The sequence below is a fragment of the Amblyomma mixtum genome, chromosome 5, assembly GCF_055824585.1.
Source record: "Amblyomma mixtum isolate Tamu chromosome 5, ASM5582458v1, whole genome shotgun sequence".
Classification (NCBI taxonomy): domain Eukaryota; kingdom Metazoa; phylum Arthropoda; class Arachnida; order Ixodida; family Ixodidae; genus Amblyomma; species Amblyomma mixtum.
This window is the reverse complement of record NC_143016.1, coordinates 174,532,696-174,544,199: the sequence shown is the minus strand read 5'-3', so window position 1 is coordinate 174,544,199 and position 11,504 is coordinate 174,532,696.

The window sequence follows — 11,504 nt, the reverse complement described above, 5'->3', positions numbered from 1 at the left end:
AAGGTTGAAAAGGAATTCCATTGCAGCCGTTCTTTTTAATAATAATAATATTAATAATATTTTTATTTATTCATTCCAATACAAATGCGGGCCTGCCAAAGCCTTAGAAGGCTTGAGTGGCAGCGCCCGGCAGCAGACGGCACACAACTCATGCACCGAACACACAAAGTGCCAAAAAACAAAGAAAAAGTGGGGGATAAGAAAAGTAAAATAAATTCAAAGAGCGGAGTAAAAAATGCAACACACGGAAAAATAAAGAACACGTAAAATCATAGAATCATAACAGAATGCTGGAGCTAACAACGAAGTTTCTGAAGAAAAGCTTTCACTATTTTTTTGGAGTTAGCAGAAAACATTTCTTTAGGTAACCGGTTGAGCACAGAAGGAACATAATGTTTTCGCAGACGCTGGCCGTATCGAGTTCGGACTCTAGGGACGAGAAAACGATCACGAGTTCTCAGATCTTTGACCGGAATATATTGTGTACAAAAATCGCTTTTCCAGATATGCTTAAACACGACTGATTCGGAAAAAAGGTGAGAGAAGTCAGGCATGTGTAACAAATCAAAAACACTACTACCTTCATTTCGTGCCTTACCGTATAAAACTGATTTAAGGATAGATTTCAGTATGCTATTAACCTTCTTTCGCCAAAAGGCGGAGCAGAAATAAAAGCAGCAAATACCATAACGTAACACACTGTAGGCTAAGGCGTATACAATTTGCTTGCGTCCATACATAGGGCAAAGGGACTTTATAGAGTGCAGCAAACATGCAATTTTGCGAAACTGGGAACAAACGAACGACAGATGAGTATTCCACGACATGTCAGAATCAAAGAATACACCTAAATATTTCACCGTTGACACAGGTATGATTGAAGGGCATTTGCACGGGGCACAATTTGGTCTGTGCAAACGAAGAGACAAATCATTAGGAATTCTCTTTAAATAATTGTGAAAAAATACTAATTGAGTTTTTTCATTGTTAACATTAATTAAGTTATTGCTCAAACATTCCATAAGTAGCTCGCTGTCGTGTTGGATTAGAGATAATGCTGTCTTAAAGTCATTATGTAGAGCAACTAAGAGTGTATCATCAGCATATTGAAAAACACGGCACAGTTTGCAGACAGAGCTCAAGTCATTGACATATAAGTTAAACAAAATAGGTGCAAGTATAGATCCTTGAGGAACGCCGGATTTAATCTGCAGCAGGCCACTTCTAAATTTACCTAATGCAACGAGCTGTGAACGATTGGAAAGATAGTGAACAAGAAGTGACAGAAAAGGACCCCTAAACCCATAATTGTGGAGTTTGTCCGACAACACAACATGATTAACCGTGTCAAACGCCTTGGACACATCCAAAAATAAAGCACAGGCAAATTCATTTTCTTCAGTGCAGATGTTTAGTAGATCACATAGTTCATCAAGTGCGTTCAGCGTACCACGACCCTTAATAAACCCGAACTGATTGCCAGCGAACACGTCATGAGCTTCGAGAAAACTTACGATCACCGTCGAAATGTGTTTTTCTAAAAGAAGCGCAATGCATGGTAGGATCGAAATACCACGATAATTTTCAACTTTATTTTTTACCCCATTCTTATAGATAGGGATAACCACCACCCTCTTCAAGCCCTCAGGTACTATTTGGGTGGCGATTATACCATTGATAATCGCGAGCAGAACATGCTTTACTCGTTCAAAATTTCGGAACAGTGTATCGACTGAGATACCGTCCCACCCTGGAGACTTTCGCCTGCTGAACCCAGAAAGAATGCAACGTAGATCATCTTCAGTGCAAGGTGGCAGAAATGCTGATTCAAGCAGATTGCATGCTGCGAGATGGTAGACTGGGAACTTTTGAATGCGCAGCCAGACCAGCAGCCGAAAAAAAAGCATTGAATTCATCAGCAAGTGTCAGAGATAATGCCCCAAAGTTACGGGAAATGGAATCAGCTACATTCCTAGGAGCACAGCCACGTAAGCGATTAACAACATCCCAGGACTTATCTGGCTTCCCTTTCAACGCCACAAACCTTGCTTGGAAATACTGACGTCTTTTTGATCGGAGTAAAGCATTAGCCCTGTTGCGGGCAGCCCTGTACAGTGCCCTCAATTGAGTGTTCTTCAACGAGCGCCTACAACGGGCCCAAGCCATTTCCCTTTCTGCAATAGCCGATAAAACGTCGTTGTTAATCCACGGAAGACCAGACTTTCCTTGCTTTATGGATATAGTTTTTTTACACGACACCAACAACAGCGTGAAGGTTTCAACAAATGAATCATAAAGCGCGTTTTCAGACGCGCAAGTTAGGAACAGATCCCAGTCGTATTTTTGAATTGCGGAGTCAAGTCGAAGTCGGTCAATGACTTCGATTGTGTCCAATTTATCTTGCCTCATAGCCCCTATCCCAGCTTGTGGAAAAACACGACAGCCAACGAAAAAATGGTCCGCCATTTTTTGTTCTACGATAAATGAACGGGATTCATTGTGTACAAGACGAACGTTCACGTGGTCAAGGCAAGACGATACTAATTTACTACCAAACATTTCAACACGTGTGGGAAGGTTGATTGTGGCATCAATGCCGGCATCGGCAAGAGTGTTTAAATAATCGACAACCAATTGCTTTTTAGTTTTCAGAAGTTCAATATTGATGTCACCAATCATAAAAATACGACCCTGTGGAAAGTTAATTTTGCTCAGCTCATCGATGAAAGAGGCAATATTTTGCTTCGGTGGACGATAAACAGCAATCACAGTTATGTCAAAATGTCCCTTATGAATACAGACAGCTAATGATTCCGCAGTAGTGAAAGAGATAGGAGTAGTCGTCGAAACCCAACTATCCTTGACAAAAATCGCTATACCACCCCCAGCCCAGAGTCACGAGTGAAGAAAAAGCTAGAGTATCCCAAAATTGAAAATTGTTGCGAATGGATATGTGAAATGTTAATCTCGGTCAAAATGAAAACATCAATGGAATCATTCAATACACTGACTATAAAGCAAAATTCGTCCCAGTGCTTCCGAAGGCTTCGAATGTTCACATGAAGAACAGTAAAACAACTTTCAGTAGTAGTAAGGAATGCGTCACGAAGAGCCGAAAAATCACGAAATGAAAGCAAACCAGAAGACATGAGAAGAAAGGAGGCGATTAAGATAGCCTAAGTCAACACCGATAAGTCCGACAAATGCCTAACACGAATCGATGGATCGCCTTCCCTCTTACGCAAGTAAATGTGACCGTTCTTAACCCACACAAAATCGTAGGCTTTTGCCTTGGCAGCAGTACGTGTAGCCCAAAAAAGTTCTCTGTTGCTTTTTGAAAGGTTCTCGGCGAAGAACAACTTGGAGTGTTCATTACTTTGATCCAAGGATCGGAGTTTTGACCGAGCAAGCAACCACTTATCTCGAATGCTGACGGCTGAAAATCTTACTAGAACGGGAGCAGGACCGTTCCTACGAGACCGTTACGCCGGCAAGACAAGGTCGGAATTTGAGCGAACCTTTTTTTCGCGGCTGCACTACGAGAAGTTCCCGTCCTCTTCCGATCGCCTTCATTTACTGGGAAGGATCTCACGGTAAGAAAAATTCGATGGTTGGTTTGGTTGGTTTAAGGGGTTTAATGTCCCAAAGCGACTAAGGCTATGAGAGACGCCGTAGTGGAGGGCTCCGGAAAGTTCGACCACCTGGGGTTCTTTAACGTGCACTGACATCGCACAGTACACGGGCCTCGAATTTCTCCTCCAAAGAAATTCAGCCGCCGCGGCCGGGATCAGAAAAATTCGAGCGGGACAGACTGCTCGAAAGAAATCAATGCGTCAGCTAGGGATGTGGCCGGCTGGGGTCTGGCACTATGCCAAGTGCGCTGATCCTGGCCCCGAAGATGCGCGGCCCAAGCTCATCTGTACCCGCGACACCACGTCGTCCTCACAGCGAGCATCTCCAGCGCGTATAGCCACTCCGCAGATAAGCCACTGCTTCTTCCGCTCTCTCAAACTCTCTGTCCGTGCAGCAAGGTCTCTGTATCTGGTGTTGCACTTTTGTATTACTTTGTTCAATCGCGTAACATTTTCATTTATGCATCCTGTTTTCGATCAGCATACCGGTGTTAGCCATGCGTTTATTATTCCACCATGCCCAGTCATTTGTCTTATGCACCTTATTTGTACTTGCTCAATCGCCTATGCTTCAGTGCACTGCCTTTTGGTAATCACGTTGTTAATGTCAAGCTCTGTGCGTGGCAGTCTGTTGCAGCTTGATTCAGAGTAAAATGTTCGTCATATGTGCTCTGTGTGTGCTTAGGGCCTTCGAATAGCATTAAAATGTTGTCCGAGCTCCAGCTGCCCGTGGTTCCTTCTTCCGCACGTGGGGTGTGGTTTTCCACTCTGCGACCTCGCAACTTCTGGTGTGTACATCGTAGGCAGGTTGGCCCGATGAATTACTGCGGTGTTTCTTCTACTGGAAGCTGGGAGAATTCCCTGGATGAAATTCTCACTGCATTCGCCTCTAATTGGCTACTTAGGGTGTCGTAAGAAGCTCCGAGTGCTTTTCATGGCCTCGATTTTCCCGCCACAGTTCACTGTAGCCGCCTCCACGAGAAATACCACAACGACCATGCTTTTGCCATTAATCGGCTGCGGCATGAGCACAGTACCGTTGTTAATTTTTTCGAGCATATTTGGCTGCCGAAAACTTCGGAGTGCTAAGGTTAAGAGATCCATACGGCTGGACACATGCGAAAGTGGACGCAATCGACAGTACTTTGGGCCCAGTGCAACATCCTCATTTATAGCGCCAATAAGGAAAAGAAACTGGAATGTTAAAACTGATGCTGGTGAGGATGAGGGAGGGCTGACAGAGTGAGGGCTAGGCATGACGAGCAAATTTATGAGGCGAGGTTGAGAGGCAGGGAGGGTCAGAGAATTTCACAAAATGAGGGGAGTGGGGGTCAAGTATTTATTTATTTATTTATTTATTTATACAGAATACCCCTAAAGGCCTTCGAGAGGGTATTACATAGGGGGGGGGGGGCACAGGCAACTGAACAGAATAAAAAAAACAAAAAACACAAATATAGAACAAACAACAAAAGCACAAATAAGACACTTTGCATGACATATAAGTAAGCAAAAGAATCAAAAGAATGGCAGCGCGGCAAAGAACGAAGATTACTCCAGTATTAAAATTATACAAACAGAACACTAATACAATGAATCTTTTTAGTAACAAACCCTGCAAAAAAAAGGAAGCCATGAACAAATAAAATAACAATGTATGCGAAGAGTTAAGCAGTAGTTATTGAAGATATAAGTTTAAAATATTTATCAGGATCAGTGGTGGTTGCGATATGTGAAGGCAGAGTGTTCCAGTCAGATATTGTGCGTGGTAAGAATGAATGCGCATAGATAAATATTCTGCACGTGAAACGTCTAACTTTAAAGGGATGATCGCGGCGGTCAAAAATCGAAGGAGGCAAAGAAAAAAAGTCGTTATGAAGTGATGAATAATGATAAAGTTTATGAAAAAGTGATAGTCGTGCAATTTTACGGCGGAGACATAAATCCTGGAGACCTGAGCGTTTCTTTAAGGCTGTGACGCTGGTGTTACGTGAATAATCGGAGTAAATAAAACGAACGGCGCGGTTCTGCAATGACTCAATGTTATTTATTAGGTAAGATTGGTAAGGGTCCCAAATAGCCGAGGCATATTATATTTTAGGTCGAATTAGAGTGATATAGGCATGAGCACGGAGGTGAGGAGGAGCATGCTTTAGGTTATGTTTTAAGAGACCTAATGAGCGATTAGCAGATGCAAGCATAAGGTTAATATGGTGGTTCCATGCTAAGTCTGAATGAAGGTGAAGTCCTAAGTACTTATACGTGGTGACTAGCTCGAGTGAGCTATTATTTAAGGAGTATGCTGTTTGAATTCGAGACATTCGGTTAGTAAAAGACATAAATTTAGTTTTTGAATGATTAAGTTGCATAAGCCAGGTTGAGCACCATGCTGTTACTGAATCCAGGTCAGATTGAAGGGATTGGCAATCGGTGTTAGAATAAATTTTGCGATAAATTACACAATCATCAGCAAAAAGTCTGATATGGGAAGAGATGGAATCCGGTAAATCGTTGATAAAAATTAGGAAAAGTAAGGGGCCAAGCCCACTTCCTTGCGGGACGCCAGAGTGTACTTGGCTGAAAGACGAATTGTGGTTATTGACAGTTGTAAATTGAGACCTGGAAAAGAGAAAATCTTTAACCCATGCAATGACAAGGGGGTGAATATTAAGCAGTGCTAGTTTCATTAATAACCGGTTGTGAGGTACTCTGTCGAAAGCTAGAGAAAAATCAAGAAATATGGAGTCTACTTGAATGCCAACATCAATCGATGAATGTATGTCTTGAATGAATCCGGCAAGTTGCGTTTCGCATGAGTAGCCTTTACGGAACCCATGTTGATATTTAAAGATAATGTTATGTTCTTCAATATAGTTAATTACCTGCGAGTGAATTACGTGTTCAAGAAGTTTGCAAACAGTGCTAGTTAATGAAATGGGTCGGTAATATAGTGGTGAGGAACGATCACCAGACTTGAAAATTGGCACACCTTTAGCTAGGCGCCAGTTCAGCGGAATCACGCCTGATGATAGAGATTGTGAAAAAATAGGGGACAAGATGCGATCAATAACATCAGATGAATTTTTGAGTATTTTGTTATTAAAGCCAAGGTGATCTGATGCTGATGTTGTTTTAAGCTTCCCTAGTAAGGATAAGATACCGGTCTCACTGATAAATATTTCGGACATTGATGTATTAGAAGTGCTGACAGAAATAGGAGGTAGAGGGAGATCTTCACGGGTAAAAACGGATGGGAATGCGTTATTGAAAAGTTCGGCGCATTCGGCCACTGGAACACTGCTGCCTTCCGCGTTGGTAAGAGTAATGTCACGATGATTAGCGGGGTTTATTATCTGCCAGAACTTGCGTGGATTGTTTGTTAGCATTGCCGGTAGATCGTGTGTGAAGAAGTGCCTACGTGCAGATATCAGCTCAGACTGATATTCCTTATCACATAGTTTGTACCGTTGCCAAGATTCGGAGTGTCTGTTCTTATCGGCTTGTCTGTAAAGGCGCTTTTTCTTGTTAATAAGGCGACGTAGATGCATATTAAACCAAGGCGCTGTGTTAGTGCAAGGGATACTGATGACGGGTATGAATCTGTCAATGAGAGTAGCAAGTTTCACGCTGAACAGGTTCCAGTTAGTTTCCACGGAGAGTGACTAAAAATCGTGAAGAAAATGATCAGCACAGACTGACAACTGAGCGTTTATTTCGCCGAAGTTTGCTCGGTTGTAGCACCTTATTTGTTTAGTACGAGTTACCTTTTTATGGGGCACAAAATTCAGGTTACCCGTGATTATGGAATGGTCGGAAAGGCCTTCTAAGAGCGCAATGTTGGAGCAAAGGTAAGGATCACTTGTCAAGATAAGATCGAGAATATTGGCTGTAGTGGCGGAACGACGCGTAGGTTCAGAAATAAGTTGTTGCAAAGAGAAATCGAGACAGGACTGGAGGAAAGCCTGAGCTTCGGGATCTTTGGCAGGAACTGTTAATGACGACCAGTTAATAGCCGGAAAGTTAAAGTCACCAAGTAAAAGTAAGCTTGAATTCGGGAAACGACAAGTAAGATTGCTTAGTAAATTAGAAAACTGACTTGCGAATGAAGAATTCATGTCCGGAGGGCGGTAAATGACGCCAATGATGACGACCGTGGGACCACAACTCAGCCGAACCCATACCGATTCTATGGGGAGGTTGAGGGGAAAACGGCTAAAAAGAGAGCGTTTGCTCACCTCTGGTCGCGAGACGACTCCAACCATGACTGGGGCCGTTGCCATTCAGACATCGCGCAGCATCGCTTCCTATATACATTTATGTACCCCTAGAAAGAGGTACCAGACAGACAATCAGAGTAGACATGACCCTTGCATGTCTACTCTGATTGCCTTTCTCTCCTTCAGGCTCTTCACTCTCTTTCTACGAACGACTTACGCGTCCGAGACATCAAGCGCACTCTTGCCACCATTTCTCTTCAGCGCCCTGTCTTCTTCTATCATGTCCCCGCCCATTGTGGTGTCTGGGGCAACGAGCTCGCTGACTGGGCTGCCTCACTGGCGTCGGCGCGCGGCTTCCTGCGGCCGTCGTGGCTGTCACCCTTGCCAGTGCGCACCCGCATGCGTACCACCGTACTCAGGCTTTGGTCAGACACCTGGACCGCGGAACATTCGGACACCCTCCTGGCTGTTTTTGTCCCCTCTATTAACCGCCTCCCGCTCTCTTTCCCTCCACCCCGATCTCTTGTCCCTCTCCTAACTGGCCACGGTCGTTTTCCCTCGTACTTCCATCGTTTTGCCCTCCTTCCTTCGCCTTCTTGTCCATGCGGGGCAGCTGTGGGGGATGTTCTCCATTACCTGCGTGGCTGCCCTCTCACCGCAGACATAGCAGAACGGCTTACCGGCTATCCGCACTTTCTTTCCCCTCATGACTTCCCCTCTTTGTTAGGTTCCCCTCGGTCTCGTGCGTTGCTTATTCGCGTTGCTGTTCGCGTTTCTTCCCTTCTTTCACCTGTCTCTCGTCTTTATCCCCGCCCGGATGGCTCGTAGACCTCCCTGCTATTTCTGCGCCTCCCCATGTCTCATGTGTTCGGGGGCACCATATGGCCAATATTGGTGGGCCGTGGCCCTGCCCCTGCCTCACAGGCATGTGGATGGCATGTGGACCTTGATATTTGCTGGCTTTGCGTGCACACGCAGTCTTTGTTTTGTTTGCTTTTCGTTTTTCGTTTTTCGTGTTTGTTTTTATTTTTTTTTGCCATTCCTTTTCTTTTCTCTAGCCGTTATATTTTTCATGTTTTAATTGTTTTTTTTTTAACTTTTCGCTCGTTCTGTTTCTTTGTTTTTTTAGCTGCCTTTTTGTCATTTACTTGATCCTCTTTTCTATTTCCCCTTTTTTATGTACCCCTTCTGCTTTCTTAAGCCCATTATCTCCTTTTTGTTTGCTTGTTTTCTTTTCTCCTTGCTTTCTTTTCCTGTATCCTCTTCCTTCCTACAGATCCCCCCACCTTCCCTCCTCCTGGCCGCCTGCGAGCCTGTCTGAAGAATCTGGGCACGCTGGACCCATCCCTGTTTCATGTTCCTTTTGTCCTTCTTAATCTTTCAGGGGCGTCTTGCCTTAAAAATCACTTTTCCGCGCCCATCATTTGTGCCTTTTTTTTCGCTCTCTTGTAATTGGTTTTTCTTAAATTTTCTCTTGGGCGTTGGCCCCTTTTCTTTTATGTTTAATTGGATCGCCTGCGATAACCCCTGGTTGGGTGCGGGCTTCCTCTCCAATTTTTGTTTATTTTATTTCATTCCTTGAGAGTTTACAATAAAAGGGTCAAAGGTTATGTCTCCCCAAATTGTCGCATAAGCACGGGCTGTTTGCGTTCGAATCTGCGTCAGATGCAGCACAGAATTGCTAGTCGTAGTATGACTAAGTCTTCAAACGAGAGTCGGACCGTAACCAACAAATGCAAGGCCGTCTATTGGAGCAGGTCGGCGCGCCGTTTTGCAAGCTCGTTGATGCGCGCAAAGCGATGATGTCGTGTGTCATGCGCAATTAGCGAATAAGTGTGCCCTTAAAATTTTCTTTGGTGTAGACACGTGACACAAATCCCACGACTTGTGCCACAGGAACCTACGTGGAAGCAGACGTACACGACAGATGTCTTATCACGATCAGCGCAGGAGTGGTTCGACCACAAGATTCGACCGCATGCAATAATGTGGTCAACGCTTAAAGTGTCACGTTGCTGGTTCAATGCTTTCTGTCAGGTGATGGCCTTCTTGGGGAAGATATTAAGGCTTCTACTATAAAAAAACGCTTCTGCAGCTTTCCAATTAGGCATGCAACCTCATATATGGAATATTTGTTCTAAAAAATGAGTAACTTTATTCGTGCGTTTTTTTTTCTCTGCAAAAGTGGAGCTGAAGTGAAGCAGACATGGTGAAGCGCCACGAGCTTACGCTGAGGTGCCAGGCGCAGTAGCGCGTGGACAGTCACCGCTAAAGTAAATTTTGCATCGACTTCCTTGTTGAGTGCATTAAAGGAATTGTGTGCACCGGGGTTTTTTGTGCTGTACAATCGTGCTTTTTTTTTCATGTATAACTACTGAGCATACTCTAGATGTCTCTAAGCTGTCCGTGGCTTAGGCTTAAGTGGGAAAAAAATACTGACGCAGTTTTAGGAACCCTTCTGCAGCAGAGGCAGACACACGTGAGCCACAGCGCCTTCACCTTTACGTCGTCAGATGGACGGGTCCATGAGGACATCGCAAATAAACACAGCTCGAACTATGCTGTCCGGTCACATATCTTTAAAATATGTCGGCATAAAATGTCACCAAGGACAGCAGGACGTGGCCATGCATGCGGCGAAGCAGTGCTCAGGACATTTCAGGAGTGCTAGCAGCCGAAGCACCAATAAATGGTTAGGTTCTGAAAGAGGTGAATTAACCGCAATTTATGAACTTTAAGTTGTTTTTTTTTTGTAATTCTACTTTTGTGAAAACAGATCCATTTAATACACCGTTGCGGGGGTAAGTGCTGGGGTGATCGGCAGCCAATGCCACATTCGAAGACTCTATCTCGGCTGTGGCGGCTGCAACTTCGTTGCAGGCGAAATTCAAAACCATCTGTGCTATGCGCTGTCAGCGCAGATTACAGAACATCACGTGAACAAAATGAATCTGGAGCCCTCCACTATGGCATCCCTCAAAGCCAGTGTGTCCTTTTGGACGTTAAACACCGCAATTATTAAATTAAGTTACATTTAGTGGTATTTTTCCACTTAGTTTGTCTTTCTATACCTGATTTCAATTTGTCTTCATTTAGGAAGCATTTTTTTTTGCGGACGTGTTTACTGGCACAAAAACTTTTGGATTCATATTTCAGTCACATCCGCATTTTATTTTTTTTTTCGGTCAGGTGTTCCTCTTCAAATACCTCCTTTCCCATTGTTGAAGCTTCGACCTAAATAAGCGGCGGCTTCCCAGAGGTCTTGCTCTCAATGTGTTTCGCATGCTCACACAACTTTCTGAGCTGAGTTGCCAGCTACGTTTGCCAGCAAAGAACTGTGATGGCCAACCCACAATTATTATTTTGTCACAGCTGGCTCTAGTAACATTACACACGTCTCAGTATTCTCACATTAGCAGAGCACAGAGTTACATAGCATGCGAATGGATCAAGGACCACTCAACAACACAAAGTCAAGAGTACGGAACGTCACACTGAAAAACATCTCAATGCAGATCACAAGAATGCAGAACAACATACTACATAACGGCAGAATACAGAACGTCCAAATAGAGAACGTCACACTAAACAACGTCAAAATAAAGAAAGTCAGCCTGCAGGTCTAATTCAAGACAAGACGACAGACCATCAGAAA